We start from the raw sequence: 22,081 nt of genomic DNA on the forward strand, positions 1-22,081 counted from the left end.
TGGTCAGAATTCTGGCCGTATGAAGGTACGACTGAAAGATCTGCTCTTAGACCACATGTGAAGCATGAGGCAAAGAAAGGAATTAAGAAGCCGAGTGCAATGACTCATATCTATAATCCCAGCACTTTGAGAAGCTGAGGTGGAGTTCAAGACCAGCCTGGGCACAACACAGTAAGATCCTGTCTCTATAAAAAAAAGTAAAATAAAATAAAATTAGAAGGTACAGTCGCATACACCTGTAGTCCCAGCTACTTGGTAGGCTGAGGCAAGTAGACTGCTTAAGCCCAGGAGTTTAAGGTTCCAGTGAGCTATGACTGTGCCACTGTACTCCAGCCAGGGTGACAGAGCAAGACCCTATCTCTAAATAAATAAGCAGATAGACAGATAGATAGGAATTAAGGTAGACTCTAAGGTGGCTGGGCTGAATTTGTAGAGGGACAGCATGATCATCCATTCAAATGGAGATGACCGCAGATGGAGCAGTCTGAGAAGGAAGATGAGGAGTTTCATTTGGGACATGTGTATGAGATGTATATTAGATGTGTAAGGGCCCACTTGAAATTTCTGGTAACGATTTAAAGTGAAACCAATCCACAAAGTTCTATCTTTTTCTCCAGTCTTGTTCAGCTGGCTGAACAGACGAAAGAATAGAGAAACCAGAGTTGGACTGAACCAGGTCGAAGCACTGCAGAACAAAGCAAAAGAAGGACAGGAGAGCAGAGGATGTGTGTGAGGGACTTTAAATTCACTCAGTACAGAATGAGGTGAAGAATAGTGAAAATATAATATAAACTAATGAATTGAAGGTCCCAAGGGGACTTGAAGGCTTGTTGGAGTAAGGGTACCGGGTACCAGGTACCAGAGGAAACTAAGCCTGAAATATAGAAGACGGAAATCAGAGAGGGACTTCAAGGAATTGAAATCATGGAGGGACTGTAGTTATTGATAACGTCAAAAACGAAGGTATAATCATAGGAATCCTGTGGGGGAGTAGGGACAAGTAGAAAACAAGATCATTAGAAGAGAGAAATAATTGAGAGGTAAAGGTGTTGCAAGGGTCACCAGCATGTAAGCACCATAAATTAACAGGAATAATGCTGGAAAGAGTGACATTAAGACAAAATCTGAAGTTGTTGAGAAGTTAGGGGCAGTGACTCAGGGCGTCAATAGATGGCAGCAACAATAGGGTATTAGGTGATGTCGTCCAATAAGATTACATTTAAAACTCAAGGATAAGAGTGAAGAAACACAGTCTGAGACATAAGAGAAAAACAGCCACCACTGGAAAGGGAAGAAATGACTCCAACAATGATCCTATGAGAAAGCTCAGGGCAAAAGAAAAACAACTGAAATTGGGCCTGGAGGAGATGCCAAATGCCAATTCTCTCCAAGCCTGATTTCTTCTAATGGCTGCACTATAAGCCTAGGGCCACCAGATGGAGCCCAAGCTCAGCTCCTCAAAAACACCAACGCTTGAAGGTGTCGAAAAGACCAAGCCTTCCGCTTCCATTCAGATTTTGCCCACCCCGATTATTGCTCCCTGTCCATCACTCTGCTTCTCTGGGTACTTCTTTCTCTGTCCTCTCATCTTTGCCTCTTTTGGTCCCCCTTCTCCTTTCCCCAGCCTACCTGCTTCCTCATTCTCAAAAATGGAGAGGGAAAAAACCTCCTATAGTTTATGTTTTTAAAAAGAAACCTTTTCCCTTTTAAAAACTCTTGCCTTTGGCCTTCTGCCCAGTGGTACAATTAAAACCTTGTCAATTTATACACCGGGTTGGTTTGGGGGGACTTAACTAAGTTTAGACCACACACCAATTTTAAATGAGTGTATGATACAAAGGATCTGTGTTGCCATCATAGTCACTGGAAGACAAATGATATATGATTTATCTATAAAGTGCTTTAAAACAGCATATCCTCATAAATATGCTTAAACCATTAAATTGTGTATTTTAAAGAGATAAACTTCATGATACATAAAGCATATCTCAATAAAGCTGTTAAAGAAAACCCAGCTTATCCTCAAACTGTAGCATTCTCTCAGCACATCTTATTTATACTAGCTTATACTATAGTTTTCACAATCTCTTTTTCAAAAGAAGGAAACGTTAAACCTTAGTATAGCCCCATCTATAAATTATCATAATTCTGAATTAGAAGAGTCTGGGAATTATACCACTGTTTTATTTATTTGGCTTTTAGTGCCAATTTTATATGTTTTATTCAAGACTCTGGATGATATGAATCAACTAGTACAGGCAATGAAAAAGCTAAACCCAGTAAATATGTAGCAAATACTTACTGGAAACATACAGAGAAAGCAGGTATTACACACCACTGCTTAAAACTCTCTAAAGGTCCTGGCTACTGTTAGGATAAAGTCCAAATTCCCCATGATGGCACCCAAAGCCCTTCATGATGTGGCCCCGCCAGCCTCTTCATCTACGTCCTCGCCCTCCCTCTTCCCTCTGGGCCCTCACTAGTTTGATTCCTTCTCATTTCTTCAGATCCCACTTTAGACAAGGCATCCTTCTGGAAAATTCTGGAGTGCCTTCTTCAAACCCCAGGCCAGATCTGGGCCTCTCTTTTTTGCTTTCACAGTCTGCTACATGGTTCCCATCACAGAACCTATCACGCTTTATTGAAGCTTTATTTACTCGATTCTTCTCTCCAACTTGTGTCACCACTATATTCTCAGTACCCAGCAGGGAGCCTAGCACACAGGGAATGCTGAAAATTCGATGAATTTGACTGATGAGTGAGCCTCCTAATTATCAAATAGCTTGTCAGCCCTTTGGCAATAACCATTAACAGAAAATAAGAATGTCCATGACCTAATCATGGATCACAAAGGAGAAAACAGACGGCAAGAGTGAACAGACAGCACAGAATCTCAGGCCCTGTGGTAATGCTCTGAATGATCTCATCCCTAGCCCTGTGCCACTTGCACAATGTCTCAACCACAATACTCTCCCCCTGACCTGCTGGGAAGCCCTTTCTTGCAGGTCTATCCCACACAAACAGGACATAGATATCAAAAAACCACAACACTCACAGGATGTCCAGCTCTAGTTATCGGACCAAGTGTTGAAGAAGTAGTAGAAAACATTTCTGGATCTTCCTCCACTCCTCAGAATGAGATTTCAGAGCCAGAAGGTAGCTAAAGATCATTTAGTCAACTGGTTTTCAAACTAGACTCAGCAAATCCCCTTGGGGTCATTTAGGGGAAAGACAGCAGGGGAGATATTTTGAGCAGGCTGAACTCCAGGCTCCTTTCACTTACTCAACCAAAGCAACTGATTTTAGCTTCTTACCATATTGGGCTTCCCCTATATGACTTTATTAAATAAAGAATTCTACATAGCTTTTATTTAAAATAAAATCACTTACTTCATTCAAACCCCTTATTTTAGAAACAAGGAAATGGACTCAGAAGTAAATACTGTGCTTTTTCCAGCAGTTTAGCAAAGTCAAGGACTTCAGTCTCCTGACTCTATATTCAGGATTCTTCCCATTATGCAAAATCACCTCCTTATAAACTCTTAAGCATTTTTACAAAATGAGGAGTTCTGAGCACTACTCTATAAACAAACTAACAATGACAAAAGAGTATAAAGGAACAAATAAGTACAACCACAAATAGGGCAGTACTATACTACAGGCAATACTAAGTACCTTATATACACGATTTCTGCAGGTATCAGGAATCTCAGATCATTTACTTTACATGTTCCTACATTACTCCACGGAGGTTTTCCTTCAATGTCCACACAAAGACCATATGGTAATCCTTGGGCATGTAAAATGCTTAGCAGAATACCTTGCACATAATTCACAACAAACAGTAGCTACTACTATTATTCTATTCAGCTTTCACAATAACCTTATGGGGCAAGGACTCTCAAATTTTCCCAAAGTACACAGCTAGCAAGGATAGTCAGAGTGAATCTAGGTTCAATTCCAAAGTTTATATTCTTTTAAGAATACCATACTGTTTGGCCAAGTCACTGATTTTCTCTATGCTTTAGTTCCTCTGAAAAAATAAAAGAATATCAACTACCTTACAGCAACACTATGCAATAAAGTTAGCAAAAGCACTTTGAAAAGTCCTATACATACCTAAAGTAAGTTTCATCAGGGAGAATCCTCCTAAAAATAGTGATTCACTAAGATCATCCCTTCTCCCCAGAGTAAACAAGGAACTAGACTGAAAATGGAGTTAGGAGGTCACTTATCTCTGACCTTTTGGCCCTAAGTAGCCAGAGTAAGAAATGCTTTGCTACCTCCTGGATCATCCAAAAGCAAAGTAGACACCTCTCTTCCTACTGCCTCCCTTACTCTCTGTTAAGTATGTTTATCTAGGCAAAATTCATTTATTTAGCAGACATTTATAGAACACCTATGATGCACCCAGCATTTTGCCAAGATAAGTAGAAAATCTTACCCTTGCCTTTAAGGAATCATACAGATATAACCAATTATAAAACAATGATAAAGAAGCCTTCCCTGACCATCTTACATAAGATAGCACCCACCCTTTTGCATCCTGTCTTCTATCCTGCTTTTTTTTTCCTTAGCATATTGTACCATCATACATATAACTGGAAGCTCAGAAGAAGTGATTAAATGTGCCTAAGGGTGGGGTCTGGGAAGAAAATTGTTTATATTAAACCTTGGGAAATTATAGGAAGGTTTTTACAAAGGGAAGGACAGTCTCACTTTTCATGCCAACTTCCCCTACATTAGTACCTGGCTCAGTTCTAATTCACGCTAGCAACATACAGTGCCAACTGTCTCTCACTCAGGGCCCTTTCTATCAAAGTTCCTGAACCCAGTTCCAAGTGGCCCCATCCAGCATTTTGGAGAGTGGCTCTTCTTCCTGTCCTGGCAGATCAGGAAGGTCTGAAATAGAACATAATCAGGCCTGCCCTGCCCCTTCTCCCAACACAGCTGCCATGATTCACTTCCTGTTCCCAATAGTCATTTAAAGAGGGGTCGGCAAACTTTTTTTTAAAAAGTTTGATAGTATACACATAAGTATGCAAACTTAATTTGAGAGTAAATATTTTAGGCTTTATAGGATCTAAGGTTTCTATTCCAGCTACTGAACTCTGACAATGTAGTGATGAAGCAACCACATATATACCGTACAGAAGTGAATGAACATAACTATGTTTCAATTAAACTTGATTTAAAAAAACAGGCAGTGGGCAGGGCATGGTAGCTCATGCCTGTAATCCCAGCACTTTGGGAGGATGAGGGGGGAGGATTGCTTGAGGCCAGGAGTTCAAGGCCAGTCTTAGCAATACTGCAAGACCCTGTCTCTACTTAAATAAATTATTAAAAATTTAAAAAGCAAAAGACAGTGGGCCTGTCTGCCAGAATTTGCCAATCTCTGATCTAAAGGATAATGGGAGATTTTTTTAATTTTATTTTATTCATTTCATTTCATTATTTCATTTCATTTTATTGAGACAGGGTCTACCAGGCTGTAATGCAGTGGAGCAATCACAGCTCACTGCAGCTTCCACCTTCTAGCCTCAAGCAATCCTCCCACCTTAAGTCTCCCAAGCAGCTGGGACTACAGGCACATGCCACCATGCCTGGCTAATTTTTCTCATTTTTTTTTTTTTGTAGAGAAGGGGTCTCTATGCTGACCAGGCTGGTCCCAAACTCCTGGACTCAAGCCATCCTCCCACTTCACCCTTTGAGCCTTCTAAAGTACTGGGATTACAGACACGAGCCACTGGCCCTGGCCAAGAGCTATTTTCAAGCAGCTTCCTCCTGACCACTTGTAGTTACCTGTTTTAAAATCTTAGGCTGTCTAAGCCTCACCATCAATTCTTGCACATTTCTATCTAATTACAGGGCTTACATTATTTTTCCCAGAATCACAAATTCATGTATTTTGGGTATGCAAACTCAAGAGTTAGGGACCCAGCTAGCATACAGAGATTCTTCATGTTGGAAAGGATTTAGAGATCATCTAGTCCAACCTCCCACTCAATGCGGACGTTATCTAGCAAGCAGTTACTCAGCTTCAGTTCAAACACTTCTAATGACAAGAATAACAGTCACTTCCTCCCAAGACAACTCACTCCATCTTTGGATAGCTCTAAGGTAAGATACCCTACTTATTTTTCTTCTTGGCACATTTAACCACCTGATTACTTGTAAATTTATTTACATTGATTCTTCTTACCAGAAAGTAGGATGCATGAGGTCAGAAGTGTAGTTTTTTGTGTTTGTAATTTTTTTACTGCTGTATTACCTGCCCCTTGAACAGTGCCTAGTATATAAAGAGTATAAAATAGTTGTTTATTGGGAAGGAGGGAGGGAGGAAGAGAGGGAGAGAGGAGGGAGGGAGGGAGGGAGGGAGGGAGGGAGGGAGAGAGGGAGGGAGAGAGGGAGGGAGGGAGGGAGGGAGGGAAGGAGGGAGGGAGTGAACAAGCTAACAAAACAATGCTGCATTCAGGGAATTTAATTCAGCATGGCTGACCCCAGAGACACAAAGGGAAGAGCAATTAACTGGTAAGGTCTGGATGGTAAGTTTGAGGCCCCTGAAATGTCACAGTAAGTTCAGAGGCTGAGGGTGTACTGTTTGAGGAACATTCCCTTATCTCCTTTCCTTCCAAGCACCCCCAACCCACGGCCATTCCAATGGTAAACATCTTTTTTTCTTTTTCTTTTCTTTTTTTTTTTTTTTTGAGACGGAATCTCGTTCCATCGTCCAGGTTGGAGTGAAGTGGCACGATCTCAGCTCACTGCAACCTTCATTTCCTGGGTTCAAGGGATTCTCGAGAACTGCCTCAGTCTCCCGAGTACCTGGGATTACAGGTGTGTGCCACCACACCCAGCTAATTTTTCTATTTTTAGTAGAGACGGAGTTTCACTATGTTGCCAACACTGGTCTTGAACTCCTGACCTCAAGTGATCCACAAGCCTTGGCCTCCCAAAGTGCTGGGATTACAGGTGTGAGCCACCACGCCTGGCCCAAAGGTAAACATCTTTTAAAGCATCTGTTCTCTGAGGCCTTTTCAAACCATCCTTCCCCACAAGAAATGCACCATCCTAAATTCTGTAGATGCTTCTATCACTATATCCATGATAGTTAAAATATCTGTCATCCTCTGCTGGGCTCTGAGAGCAGGGACTGTGTTATCTTCATTTTTCAGTCCTGGGCACTGAATATAGTGACAGGGGCAAGGTAGGAACCTTATAAATGTTTTGTAAATAAATTAATGTAATAGTTTTATTGTATTCTGTACTGGCCAAATTCACATAAAGGGGACTATTTTCAGATCTAGGCACTACATTCTAGGAAAGATGCTTAGCCTGTATGCCAAAGGCTGAAATGCAAGTGCCAAAGAGATCAGGCCAATGATTTAAATGAGTTAAAGGGCCTAGAAGGACTATGGCTAAGAGGGGCTATGCCCTACTTTTATATATAATCTCTTAAATGTAGCCAATGAATTCAGATTTTAAAAAAGAGGAAATAAAAAGAACACCACTGTACAGTGCCTCCAAAACACACATGCCTGCAAGTGGATATGGGAAGCAAATTTGCAACCTGTATTGGACAAAGGGATTAAGTAAGGGAGTAACACAATCAGAACTGCAGTTTTTGAAAGACCATTCCAGCAGGATAAACTAGGGTGCTATTGTAATAGTCAAGGCAAGAGATGGGATAAGGGCCTGAACCAGGACAGTTGCAATGGGGTAAAAGGGTGGGATGGATGAAAGATGACCTGGTCTGCCCAGTTCTAATAATGAAGTCCAAGATTGCATGAACTAATCTGGTAGCCACAGTACCAGTTTGTAGGTTCATACTGGCTTTGTTTCCAAATAAACTGTTAAATCTCATTTTTAATAACTGAAATATGGGGCTTAATTCTTTTGCAGGCAATGTGATACAATGATTAAAGTTTATGAACTCTGAAGCCAGGCAGCCTAAGTTCAAACCCTGACTTTACTAGCTACTAGCTAGTTTGACTTCTCTATGCTTCAATACCTATAAGGTTATGGTATGTGTAAATGAGTTAATGCAAGAATTGCTTAGACTAGTACCTGGTCCATAGTAAGTATCATGTTAAGTTTCAGCTTAAATTATTATTTATTATTTTTGGATTTCAACTTCTTAGTTTCAATCCCTTGACTAAATATTCTCTACACTGTCTAGCCTGCAAGCATTCACTATTTAAGTCTCACAGGCATGTCTTTTCTATATCTTCATCCAAACTGATGTTCAGAAACAAAAATATAACCAAAAACAGCCTTGTAGAATGTCATTAAAAACACCTCCTATAGATTAACGCTGATCTACTACAATTCCTGAGTGCAACTATTCAACAAGCTCCAGAGCCAGGTCAAATTTTTTTTTTGTCTTGGGATCACATGAGAAAACATTAAATACTTAATTTTAGCACTTAAGACACATTACCTTTGTAGCACATTCCAATCCTCCAGCGACCTAGGAATCTTTCCAAAAATGAAATGCTCTGATATATCTCAAACTGCTATATGGTAATTATCTCTGGATAATGTGCTTTTTTTCTGTTTTTGCTTATGTCTATTCTCTAATATTTTTATACTGAACTTGTACCGATCATTTAAATAAAATCATGGCAAGGCTTAAAGAAAAAAAAGAATTGTTATCAGCTAGCATGATTTATTCTTAGCAAACACAAGCTGGCTTCTAGGGGTCACTGTTCTCATTCTTTGATCAATCAATTTTAGAATTTTACCAGAGATCACTGTCAAGTTTCCAATGACATCTTCAAACCCCTGTGACCCAGACGTTAACTCCAAATAAATCAAACATCTCTCAAATGGGCACAGTGGCTCATGCCTATAATCCTAGCGCACTTTGGGAGGCTGAGGCAAGCAGACAGCTGGAGCCCAGGAGCTCAAGACCAGCCTCGGCAACATGGTGAAACCCTTTCTCTACAAAAAATACAAAATTTAGCTGGGCGTGGTGGCATGCACCTGTAGTCCCAACTTCTCAGGAGGCTCCTCCTGAGAAATAAACAGGTAAATAGACAAATAACATCCACTAGATAGTAAATGCTAAGAAGACAAAAAAGCAGCGTAAGGTGATAGTGGTGGGGAGCTGAGGGATTGCTCCTTTATGTACAGCAATCAAGGAAGGCCTCTGATGAGGTTTTAAGCTTAGATCTAAAAGAAGTGAGGAGTCCAGCCAGGGAGATATCTGAGGGAAAAGCATCCTAGGCAGAGGGAACAGCAGGTATAAAATCTCTGAGGGATGAGTGTAACTGGTCATGTATAAGGACCCATAAGGAGGCCACGTGGCTGGAGTCAAGGCTGCAGTGAGCCATGATCATGCCACCGCCCTCCAGCCTGGGCAATGGGAGTGAAACCCAGTCTCAGAAAAAAAGGAAAGAAAATAATGCAGGTTTGAAACCTAGTTCTACTACTTGTGTGAACTTGGAAGTTATTTAACTTCTTTAAGCTTGTTTCCTTGTGATGATGACAACAGTACTTACCTCACAGGGTTGGTAGGGAGATAGCATGTCCAACAGGACTGCGCCCGACATAGAGTAAATATTCAATAAATGGCAGCTACTTCTGAAGAGTGGCCTACTTCTTACGGTTGCTGACTTCAAGCAAGGATTTTTCTCCCTCATCAGGTTGGTTGGTTAAGTACTCAGCATAGTATTTGGTTCATAACAGGCCATCACAAATACTGACTTTCCTCCCCTCTTCCTGTAGTGGCAAAATTATAGTGGCTTCAGAAACCACCCAATTCTATTGGTACACCCAGGTTTCACTGTATAACATACTTACCATGTAGGTAATTCAAGCTTTCCGTCAATACTTCTGGCGGCTCTCCCTATGCTTGCTGTTTTGGAAACAGTCACTCACTATCTTTCAAAGGCAGTTGTCTCTTGACCTGGATAGAATATAAACAGAATGGAAGAGACGGGTAATGCATGAATCATACCAAGACTGAGGTGACCCAGAGGGCTGTCCCAAAGACTTCCACATACAATTCACTGTCAGCAAGGGGCCAAGGTAAGATCTGCATCTAGATCCTGACACTAAAGGAACCTGGCTAAGCTGGCTATGTCTCTCTCAGGAAAGTCAAGAAAGAATTTGGCTATAGGAGACTTCCCCTTTTCTATAAGATGATATGGTCCTAGGGTAGAACCCACCGTCTTTGCTTAAATTAAAACACCCGAACATTCCTCAACAGTCTAAAAATGTACATGACATCTTACAGCTAGGAAGCATCTCAGAAATCAACTACAGGTTGAGCATCCCTAATCTGAAAATCCCAAATTCAAAATGCTCCAAAATCTGAAATGTTTTGAGTGCCCACATGACTCCACAAGTGGAAAATTCCATACCTGATCTCATGTGATAGGTCACAGTCAAAATACAGGCACACAATACTCAGGTTTATTCAATGTCCCCTGGGGAAAAATAAAATTACCTTCAGGCTATATGTATAAGGTGTATAGAAAACATAAATGAATTTCATGTTTAGACTTGGGTCTTATCCCAAGACATGTCACTATATACATGCAAATATTTTTTTAAAAAATCTGAAATCTAAAACACTTCTGGTCCCAGGGATTTCAGATAAGGGATACTCAACCTTCAGTTAAATGTCCTTGTTTTACGGAAGGAAACTAAAACTTAGAAAGGGTGAGTCACACAATTATTTAGCAGAAAAGCAAGGATTCTACTAAAAATAAGATGTTCTAGAAGATAGGAAAAAAACATCTGTGGAGTATTTACCAACCCTGAGCACCATGCTTTATGTTTTATATAAGACAATAAGAAGATAATGTTACCTCTACCTTACAGATAAAGAATTTAAGTTTCAAGAAGTGACTTGTCCAAGGTCTTACAGCTTGCTATTAAATGACAGAGTTTAAACTCAAGTCTGTCTGACTTTGAAAGTCCCTTCACCATGCTGGCTGTCATTTTGTTGCCTTCTAGACTCAGTCCTCAAAAGAGCCCTGAACCACCCAATATCAATTAGAACTAAAAATAGAGCTTCTCTTTCTGCAAACTTACCCTCCAGTTTTGTAACAAGCAGCCTTCTATAGGAGAGTTGAAAAGCCTACCATCCCATTGAATCTTACCCCTAAAATTAGAGAAGAGCTACTAGAGATGGAAGATCTGGATCAAACTTCCTGTGTATCTTACTCTTCAGGAAATGGAAAGGTAGCTTCTAAGCTAGTGGTAAACCTAAAGCTTTTGTACATGATCTTACATTCAAACTATCCTCCCTTCTTTCGTCACAACTGCCTCCCTTACATATCCCTGCAAGCCACCTTGTGACTGCCTTCCAAGACTATTGGTCCCTTTAATCCAACTTCCACCAAAACATGCACATGTGCACATACACATGCACCTGCGCGCGTGCATGCACGCACACACATACACACACACAAATCCATCCCTGCCTCTATCTTCCTAGAGAGCAAGAAGGCTAGAATTACGATGGACAAATAATGAGAGTTTTTAAAAAAAACAGCTTAAAAGATGAGGGGAACAGTAGTAACTCAAGCCTCAAGTGAATAAAATTTGAAAAGAATTTTTTTTTGTAGTGATGGGGTCACACTATGTCACCCAGGCTGGTCTGAAACTCGTGACCTCAAGCAATCTTCCCACCTTGGCCTCCCAAAGAGAAGAGTTACTGATAATATCAGCCAGGCACGGTGACTCACGCCTGTAATCCCAGAACTTTGGGAGGCCAAGGAGGGCAGATCACCTGAGGTCAGGAGTTCAAGACCAGCCTGGCCAATATGGTGAAACCCCATCTCTACTAAAAATACAAAAATCAGCTGGGCGTGGTGGCATGTGCCTGTAATCCCAGCTACTCAGGAGGCTGAGGCAAGAGAACCTCTTCAAACCAAGAGGCGGAGTTTGTGGTGAGCCCAGATCGCACCACTCCACTCCAGCCTGGGCGAGAGTGAGACGTTGTCTCAAAAAAAAAAAAAAAGTTGCTGATAATAAAAACAGCTAGAAAATAAGTATAAAAAAGGATCTAGGCCAGGCACAGTGGCTCATGCCTATAATTCCAGCACTTTGGGAGGCCAAGGCAGGAGGATTGCTTGAACCCAGGAGTCAAGAACAGCCTGGACAACAACAAAGCGAGGCTCCCATCTCTACAAAAAAAAAAAATGTTTTAATTAGCCGGGCATGGTGATGCACACCTATAGTCCTAGCTACTTGGGAGACCGAGACGGGAGGATCACCTGGAGCCCAGAAGTTTGAGGCTGCTGTGAGCCACAACTGTCCTACTGCACTCCAGCTTAGATGACAGAGTGATGCTCTATCTTTAAACATAATTTTAAAAACGATCTATACCAAGGCAGCACCCAAGAGATGGCTTAGGTGGATGCGGGGGAAGCTTTAGCTCTCCACCCTCTGCTTTTAAAAAATAATCAATGGAAGTTAAAGTAAGTGTGATTGGTATTCAAATAGTTTTAGGACAGTTCCACAGACCTACCGTCCTACCCCATCACCACCTGTCTCTTTCCCCCTCCCCACCCACCTTACACACACAACACCCACACACAAACATCCCCCCCACACACACACACGCCTTCTTCTGCATAGCCTAAAACCTCTCCTACATAAAAATTCTGAACTCTAAGAAATGGTCACATAAATCTGGTCTATCTCCCCTGAGGTCTCTGCAGCCCTAACAGTGATAGCAGCGCCCCTGCTAAAATCTACTGTCCCGGCACCTACCACCTACTGCCAAATTTGCTGACATGTTACTAAGGCCCAGGGGCTTTTCTCTTCAAAACAAGACAGAATGCACTGCCAAAAGGAAAGAGGAACTCCAGCTAATCTTGATTTGTTTTCAACTGTCTACGTTCCCTCATATTTCTAAGGGGTAGAAGTAAGCAGCAACTGATTTCTTTCTTCTGAATGCCATTTACTTCTTGCATCCTCAGCGTACTCGCCCTCTGTCCCCAAAACAAGAGGATGACTGTAAACATCCTCAAATTCCTTAGTGATGCCACTTCAGAGAGCTTTCCACCATGACAGATCCATCCTCATCACTTCCCTCAAGCATCTCTTCTGGCACTTATTGTTTCTGTTACTGTTGGTGGTGATAGTGGTGGTAGTATGTGTGTACGTGTCTGTCTTCCTAGAAGCAGAGACTAAAGGATCCTTACAGATCACAGAGTCCAACCACCTCATTTCCCAGAGGAGCAAGTGAGTCCCAGAGAGGAAAGGAGACTTGCCCAAGGTTACAAAACAAGTTCAAGTGAACATTTTTGTCCCCCAAACACTTTGATAATAGATAAAAATGTCAGTACGAAATTCTGCTTTCAGTATGACCCTCCCACAGACAACTATACTCTGGATAAAACACAAAAACTATCTGAAGTGAACAAGGGCTGGCAGATTTTGAAAATAAGTTGAAAGTTGGAAGAAAGGGCTGACATGGAATGAACTCCTCATTTTTGGATCTCTGGCCTGAGGCTGGTCTAGCTGAAGTTCCAATTCAAAAACAAACCCTAGGCTTTCTGTCCTGAAGAAACAGCCCAGAGCAGCCACAGATCATGGGAAGTAAGAAAAAAGAGAGCTAGAAAAGGAGAGTCTCAGGTTCTGTGTGTAAATTCTACCCAGTCTCTGGCTGAACCCTGAGCCATGCAAGCATAGGGCAGAATCCAAAGACCTCAGTTAAAGAGAAAAGAACTGAACTGAGATTTGAACTGTGACCCACTGCAGGTGTGACAGAGTTTGCAGTTTTGAGTCTGAGTTATTGTCTACTAAATTAAAAACATCAACAGAAACCAAAGTCTCCACAATACAACATTCACAATGTGAAGAACACAATTCCAAATTACATAAAGAACTAGAAAAAGCATCTGGGCACGGTGGCTCATGCTTGTAATCCTGGCAGTTTGGGAGGCCAAGATAAGAGGGTCATCTGAGCCCAAAGTGTTTTTGAGACCAGCCTGGGCAACATAGTGAGACACTGTCTCTACAAAAAATGAAAATAAATTTAAAAAAATTTATTTGTGGTGATAAATTTAGATGTGGTGATACATGCCTGTGGTCCCAGCTACCTGGGAGGCTGAGGCAGGAGGATCACTTCAGCCCAGTAGTCAAGGCTGCAGTGAGCTATGTCCACACCACTGCACTCCAGCCTGAGCGACAGAGTAAGACCCTGTCTCAAAAAAAACAAAACAAAACAAAACAGAACAAAAAAACAAACAAAAAACACCTAGAAAAATTAAACCCATTTGCAATTTGCAAAGGAAAAGACAATCAGCAGAGGGTAACTCTAAGACAACCCAGATGCTGCAATTCTCAGACAAAGATATTAACACAGCTATTATAACTAAGATCAATGAGGTAAAAGAAAATATGCTCAAGGCCGGACACAATGGCTCACGCCTGTAATCTCAGCACTTTGGGTGGCCAAGGCAGGCGGATCACGAGATCAGGAGATCGAGACCATTCTGACCAACATGGTGAAACCCCATCTCTACTAAAAATACAAAAATTAGCCGGGTGTTGTAGCGCGCGCCTGTAGTCCCAGCTACTCGAGAGGCTGAGGCAGGAGAATCACTTGAATCCGGGAGGCAGAGCTTGCAGTGAGCCGAGATCGATCCAGCTACTGCACTCCAGCCTGGCGACAGAATGAGACTCCGTCTCAAAAAGAGAAAAAAAGAAAAGAAAATATGCTCAAAATGAAGGGGAAAACAGTAAATCTCAGAAGAGAAACTGAAAAAAAAAAAATTTAAGTGGAAAGTTTTGAACAGAAATACAGTATCTGAATTTTTTTAATTCACTGAATGGGCTTAAGGACAGAATGGAGATGACAGAGGAAAGAGTCAGTGAAATGTGGAAGTAGAACAACAGAAATGATTCAAACTGAAACAACTCTGGGTCATTCTCAGTCTCTAGAAAAACCATCCTCAGACCCTTTACTAAAGTATACACAGGGATAATTTTCTGTTATCAGAAAAATTGGTATCAGAGAGAAACAGAATAACTTGGGATCACAGAGTTTTCTAGTGGTCCCAAATTATGTAGGAAGCAAGGGGAAAATAATTTTATTTTTCCTCCTATAATTGCTGAAGTAGCATTCAGGATTGTTCAGGAAAAAAGCCAGGAGGGATTTTAATAGTTTTTCTGCCCCGTGCAGTCTCTTCGCCAAAAAGCCAACATGGTAAACAGGCTGATGGCAGGATGGGGTAGGGACCAATCAGGGGGTATGGGGCTAAGGAAGTGCCAGCAGCTTGCTATGTATATGAGCCAACCTAGGTGGTTTTAAAAGCAGCTGCCCTGAATGCCATCACTGACTGAGTCGCTTCTCACATTCAAGTCATTTCACGTTGGAGTTCAGAACACTCTAGATAAAAGTGGAAGAAAAAACATAAGCTGCAGAAGACATGTCAATTTCTTTAAGGCCTGCCTTTTGCTCACTCCCCTCCTCCCTATCCCACTTGCCAACAAGGAAGAAAGAAGAGAATCCAGAGCCAGTGATCTTTTCTGACTAAAGCAGGAAACTGAGTAAGACAACACACCCTCTAAGTGTAGAGAAACTTGGATGGGGAGTGAGAAACCCGGGTGGCGGCCTCTAGTTCTACCACAGACATTGTTGGACCTCAGATGTGTCTTTTACACTTTCTGGGTCTCAGTTTCATCAGTCAAACAAAAAGGCCAGACTAAATGATATTTAACAATGATATACTATTGTCCTTTCCAATAACACTATGAATGACATCCTTAACCATGCTATCTCCATTTGCCCTTGAAGAAACTATAAACAGGTCCGAAAAGACAGAAGTAGAGGCATATCATTTGATTAATTGGAGTACCTCATGTTATATAAATTATTCAAATGTTTTAATAATTTTCTTTAAGTCTTGCCATTAATACTTAAATTGCATCAATAATAGATATTTCGGTACCTATCTATGATAGAGGACTGCTGTAAAATAATGTCTTTCATCTGAAAGTGCTTCTAATTCTCCCAGAATAACTTTTTAAATCTACGTAACCTTTAGGATGAGAAGGCAAATACTCTTATCTCATATGACAGATGAGCAAACAAACTAAGGGACTTGTGAGACCTTTTTAGGAAGCTAGTAACAGACAAAGAAAACTAGAATCCAGCAATCCCATCTCTATGTGTCAGGTTATTTTTCACCTTGCCAAAGAAACCTTACCAAAGAAGAGTATAAACAAGATCAGAATCAGAAAGAACTTTAGAACTTTTGTGCACTTTGGGAGTGCTTATTAATAAATAATTGATAAAACTAGGTTGAGATTCATGCATCTATTTGAAAGCTGGCACTCAAAGAACCGGCTCTGCTACTTCCTTTTTTTTTTTGGAGACAAAGTCTCGCTCTGTTGCCCAGGCTGGAGTGCAGTGGCACGATCTCAGCTCACTGCAACCTCCGCCTCCTAGGTTCAAGTGATTCTCCTGTCTCAGCCTCCCGAGTAGCTGGGATTACCGTGCATGCCACCACGCCCAGCTAATTTTTGTATTTTTAGTAGAGATGGGGTTTCACCATGTTGGCCAGGCTGGTCTCAAACTCCTGACCTCAAGTAATCCACCCACCTCAGCCTCCCAAAGTGCTGGGATTACAGGTGTGAACCACCACGCCTGGCCCTGCTATTTCCTTTTCTAATCAGTAGTCTGTAATTGAGACTAGGCTTCTTTGCCCATGTTTGTGAAGTTTAGCAACAGAATCACATCTAAAATTGTTATTCACCTGCTGAGAGAAAGTTGGCCAAGGCCAAGCACAGTGCCTCAAGCCTGTAATTCCAACATTTTGGGAAGCTGAGGCAGGAGGATCACTTGAGCCCAGGAGTTTGAGACCAGCCTGGGCAACATAGCAAGACCCCATCTCTCCAAAAATAAAACCAGGCCAGGTGCAGTGGCTCACGCCTACAATCCTAGCACTTTGGGAGGCTGAGATGGGAGGATCATTTAAGCTCAGGAGATCAAGACCAGCCTGGGCAACATAGTGAGACCTTGTCTCTAAAAAAAATTAAAAATTAGCCAGGTGTGGTGGTGTATGCCTGTAGTCCCAGCTACTCGGGTGGCTGAAGCGGGAGGATCACTTGATCTAGGAGATTGAGGCTGCAGTGAGTGGAGCCACTACACTCCAGCCTGGACAGACTAAGACTCTGTCTCATTGGCCAGGCATGGTGGTATATGCCTGTAGTCCTAGCTACTCAGTAAGCTGAGACAGGAGAATTGCTTGAGCCCAGGTGTTCAAGGTTACAGTAAACTATGGTTTCATCACTGCCAGGTGACAGAGCAAGACCCTGCCTCCAAATAAACAAATGAATGAAAGTAAGTTGGCCAAATCAGAAGGTGTAAAAAAGTAAAAGACCACTGGACTGTTAAAAAAAAAAAAAAGAGAGAGGCGAAGAGAAGAAAAAAGAAAAGAGAGAAGGAAAAGAAAAGAAAGTTTGCCTGTGTGAAAGTGATAAGGAAAATGTAGAGTTGAGGATCAGTTTTGTTATTTTTGTTTAATGAGGGTACTATCCTAGCACTGTCTGTCACAGTTATGAGCTGCAAGTCTTAGGAGGTGCAAGTCACCCAAAGGTTTCAAATCTTTTTACCTTCACACTCAACTCAGAGAATGTGACTTCCCTTGTACTGACTGTTAAGTGCCCAGAGCATCAATCTAGAAATTTTTTGTTTTACATGCATCTCATCTCCCTGAGGAGAAGTGTATCTCATCTCTCTTAAAATGGAAGATTAAAATGCCCTTCTATATACTTGGTGGTATCAGAAGAAGAACACTAAGCTGTACCTATTAGAGAGCCTGAGTGAAAAAGGTTTTCTGCTATTTTAATTTGAAGGCATATTTTACAGGGTCACTATTATTTCTACCCTCTGTAACAAGTTTATTTCCATTTTATTGCTTCTAGGGAACTTCCCTTTGTCTCTATTCCACACTCTCTCTCCATCCTGCCTGCTGCCCTGGCAACATGCTATAAGGGAAAACCACACATGGTATTGAAAGTCAGATGATCTGGGTTCTACTCTAATTCAGTCACATATACTTTAAGTGATTAAACTTTACAATCTCAGTTTCCACAACTGTATATAGAGATTACATCTAAACTTCATGGGACTGTTGTAAGGCTTATATAAAAATATACATTAAATGCCTAAGTACATAATGCCTGAACTAAAATATACCCTACACATATTAATTCGATTTTCTTTTCATCACTATACACATTCTTAGTTTTGGTTTTTTTTTCTCTCTCTCTCGGCACATCAGGAAGCCCTGGGGGAAAAAAAACACCTTGAGAAAGTAACTTGCCCAGTTACAGCAGAAATAATTTTAAATAAGTACTAAGAGAGGTGGATGGGTGGGGCCAGAGGTATAATAAGGCAGCATCCAAAAGGGCAAGGAAGATGCCCAAGTCAGAATAATCAGGCTCCGTGCCAATTCTCTGCCTCCCACCCCTAAGCCCCAAGTTCCTTCTTGTAGGTATAACTATGTCTATCTCCTTCTTTTACTAAGTCACACTTGCCAACACGTCTCAAGTCAATGTCTACATTATTAAAAACAAACAGGAGGCTGGGCACAGTGGCTCACGGCTGTAATCCCAGCGCTTTGGGAGGCCGAGGCGGGCAGATCACGTAGTCAGGAGTTCGAGACCAACCTGGCCAACATGGTAAAACCGTGTCTCTACTAAAAATACAAAAATTAGCCAGGCATGGTGCCGTGTGCCTGTAGTCCCAGCTAATCAGGAGGCTGGGGCAGGAGACTTGCTTGAACCCAGGAGGTGGAGGCTGCAATGAGCTGAGATTGTGCCGCTGCACTCCATCCTGGGTGACAGAGCGAGACTCCATCTCAAAAAATAATAATAAATAATAAATAAAAACAAACAGTCATGGTTGCGCCTGCAATCTCAGCACCGTGGGAGGCCAAAGTGGGTGGATCACTTGAGGTCAAGAGTTCGAGACCAGCCTGATCAACATGGTGAAACCCCATCTCTACTAAAAATACAAAAATTAGCTAGGCATGGTGGCGCACATCTGTAGTCCCAGCTACTCAGTAGGCTGAGGTAACGAGAATTGCTTGAACCCGGGAGGCAGAGGTTGCAGTGAGCCGAGATCACGCCACTGCACTCCAGCATGGGCAAGAGAGCAAGACTTCATCTCAAAAAAAAATTAAAATTAAAATTAAAACTCACTCACATTCACACACCAGGTAGTACAATGGGCAGTAGAATCCTGAGTTCTACTCTTGTCTCTCCAACTTACTAGAATAGTTTCCTCATTTGTAAAACAGAAATGACAATGTGTCTTGACTACAAGATTATAAGGACCAAACAGAAGAATGTATGTGAAAGTACTTTGTACACTATAAAACATGGTTATTGTTCTAGGTACAGTGGGTCTACCTTTGGCCAGTTTAGGTGTTAAGTTTTACTTTAAAAAGGCCTCAGTTCTACAATACTCTATTTCTGTGATCCAAGGCTGCCTATTTCCAGTTCAAGTCCTCTTCTTCCTGGCAGCTGAAAATTTTATATTGTCGTCCTAATTTCACTTGATTCCCTGATTTTTGCAAGGTTCCTCAAATTTCTCTAACCAAATGGGCTCCATGTCTCCAACATAGTAAGTAAAGACCACTAGAACTGATCACCTCTAACTGTCTTTTTGGTTCTAATATTCTAAGATTCTTGGGCCTATGTTCCCAATGCACTTTGTCTGTATCTCTACTTGAGCAATTTTCTTAGTCTACTTTGTGTTACAGGTTTATCTGACACCATCTCCTAAAGAAAAAGCCACAGGTAGGTTGTCCTATGTTGTTTTATATTCCCATAGCAATTAACATGGAGCTTTATACACAAGTTACTAAAAAAGTATTAGTTGAATTGACTTGATGCTAATTTCTCATTTTTTAATACTTATTATCCCTACTACACCATAATTATTGACCACCTTATTCTTTTGTACTGCCATTGGCCTGGTACAGTGTGAAATACATAGTCAACATTTTTTTAAGAACCTGATGTGACTAGTTCTTTTTTTTTTTTTTTTTTTTTTTTTGGAGACAGGGTATCACTCTGTTGCCCAGGCTACAGTGAAGTGGCACGATCACAGCTCACTATAACCTCAAACTCCTGGGCTTGAGCAATCCTCCTGCCTCAGCCTCCTGATTAGCTAGGAAATAACTGAAAGTGAAAGCAAGTATGACAACTCAGATCTTAGTTTTAGCTTTAAAAATAACAAGCTACGGGTGTGACCTTAGGCAAACTGCTTCATTTCTCCAGGCCTCATTAAGATATCTCTTACAACTTTTAAACAAAGTCTGGAGAGGATGTTGAGAGGAATCAAGTAAGAATAAGCCTTTCTGAAAAACCCTAGGTTTATCTCTAGTATAGCACTTATCATTCTGTATTATAATTGTCTACTTGTTACTCTCCTGTACCAAACCCTGAGCTCTTGAAAGGCCAGAATTATGTATTTCATCTCTGAATCCAAGCATGTGCATAGAACATGGCACACAGTAACAGTTCAGTAAATGTTCAATGGCCAAACTACTGAAAATTACAAGTGCCTATACTTACGAAGACTCTTATGTATAGTATAAATGGACTTATATAAACTTATAAGAAAGAATAATTCATCTCCCACATGTACAACCCTTTCAAATAACATTAAATAATAGTATTTTTCTTACTATCACCAACTCAAGTCCAGGTTTTGTTTTTTGTCAATAGTTTTTTTGTTTTTTTTTTTTAAAGACAGAGTCATGCTCTGTCACCAAAGCTGGAGTGCGGTGGTGCAATCATGGCTCACTGCAGTCTCACCCCCTGGACTCAAGCAAATCCTCCCCCCTCAGCTCCCAGAGTAGCTGGGAGTACAGGGATGTGTCATCACCACAAGCTAAGTTTTGTATGTTTTGTAGAGATGGGGTTTCACCATGTTGCCCAGGCTGGTCTCGAACTCCAGAGCTCGAGCAACTCACCCACCTCAGTCTCCCAAAATGCTGGAATTATAGACATGAGACACAGCACCAGCCTAGGAAGTCCAATTATTGAATGCCCAGAATCATCTGAAATTCAGGATCCCTAGAAGATATCCTGACAGGGGCCTCAGAAGTGCATGCCTCCTATGCTCTAAATAATATACCTCCTAATAATTATATATATACATATATATTTGGAGACAGGTCTCAGTCTGTCACCCAGGCAGGAGTGCAATGGTGCAATCATGGCTTAATGCAGCCTTAACCTTCTGGGCTCAAGAGACCCTCCCACCTCAGCCTCCCAAGTATCTGTGCACCAAAATGCCCAGCTAAATTATTTTTATTTTTTTGTAGAGACAAGGTCTTGCTATGTTGCCCAGGCTGGTCTTGAACTCCTGGCCTCAAACTATCCTCTTCTCTCGACCTCCCAAAGTGCTAGGATTACAGGCGTGAGCCATTACGCCTGACAATAATACCTAGTGCTTATACATTATTTCATAGTTCAAAGCACTTTCACATCCATACTCTCAGTCCTTAATAATGACCCCATAAGGAGGTATTATCAAATTAATTTTATATGTTGAAGAAACTGAGGCTCATATTTTAAATAATTTGCTAACCTAAGGTAAGCTGATATCAACTAAACGAGGGCTTTCATATTTAGCCTCTCTTGCTTCAGTGCCCAAAAGAGGCAGAAACAATAACACCACCATCTCCACTCCCCTGGCCTCTACAAACGAGGTGGATCAGACCACTATCTGCTATTGCTTTACTGAGCTGACTACCTCTTAAGTATTTCTTGTCTCCATAAAAATCAGTTATCCAGAGTATTTTATTATGTCTTAAAGTAAAAAATAAGACCAGCCCAGGGAGAAAAATCCCCAAGACTACAAACAACCACACTGATAAGCTGCTGGCTTATATCTTTATACACAAAGCTAAAAAAATAAGGGCAAAACCTGCTCCAATGGGGAGCTGTAAACCCTACTGACCAAACAGTCCCTCGGCACTTAGGTAGGTAGTTATATACAGCTAATTTAGTTTGTAATAGTTTTTGTACTTTCTTCAATAATTTGTACCACCTATTGTTTTCTCCATACCATTCTAAATGCCTCAAGAGCAGA

General features: G+C 41.3%; 1 protein-coding gene across 5 annotated transcripts in view; it reads right to left on the minus strand.

Moving 5' to 3' along the window:
* Positions 1 to 22,081, minus strand: part of LUZP1 (leucine zipper protein 1) — a 93,281-nt gene that overhangs the window by 11,591 nt on the left and 59,609 nt on the right. For 3 of the 5 annotated variants that reach the window (XM_030805841.1, XM_030805839.1, XM_030805842.1), the window contains exon 2: positions 9,805 to 9,910. The exons of 1 other annotated variant lie outside the window; for it this stretch is intronic. The gene's annotated coding sequence lies outside the window, so the exon portion shown is untranslated. Of the gene's footprint in view, positions 1 to 9,804; positions 9,911 to 10,367; positions 11,581 to 22,081 lie in introns of those variants that run through there. One more of the 5 variants, XM_030805840.1, reaches the window with a different exon arrangement.

Source organism: Nomascus leucogenys, chromosome 24 (assembly GCF_006542625.1).
Source record: "Nomascus leucogenys isolate Asia chromosome 24, Asia_NLE_v1, whole genome shotgun sequence".
NCBI classification, from domain to species: Eukaryota; Metazoa; Chordata; class Mammalia; order Primates; family Hylobatidae; genus Nomascus; species Nomascus leucogenys.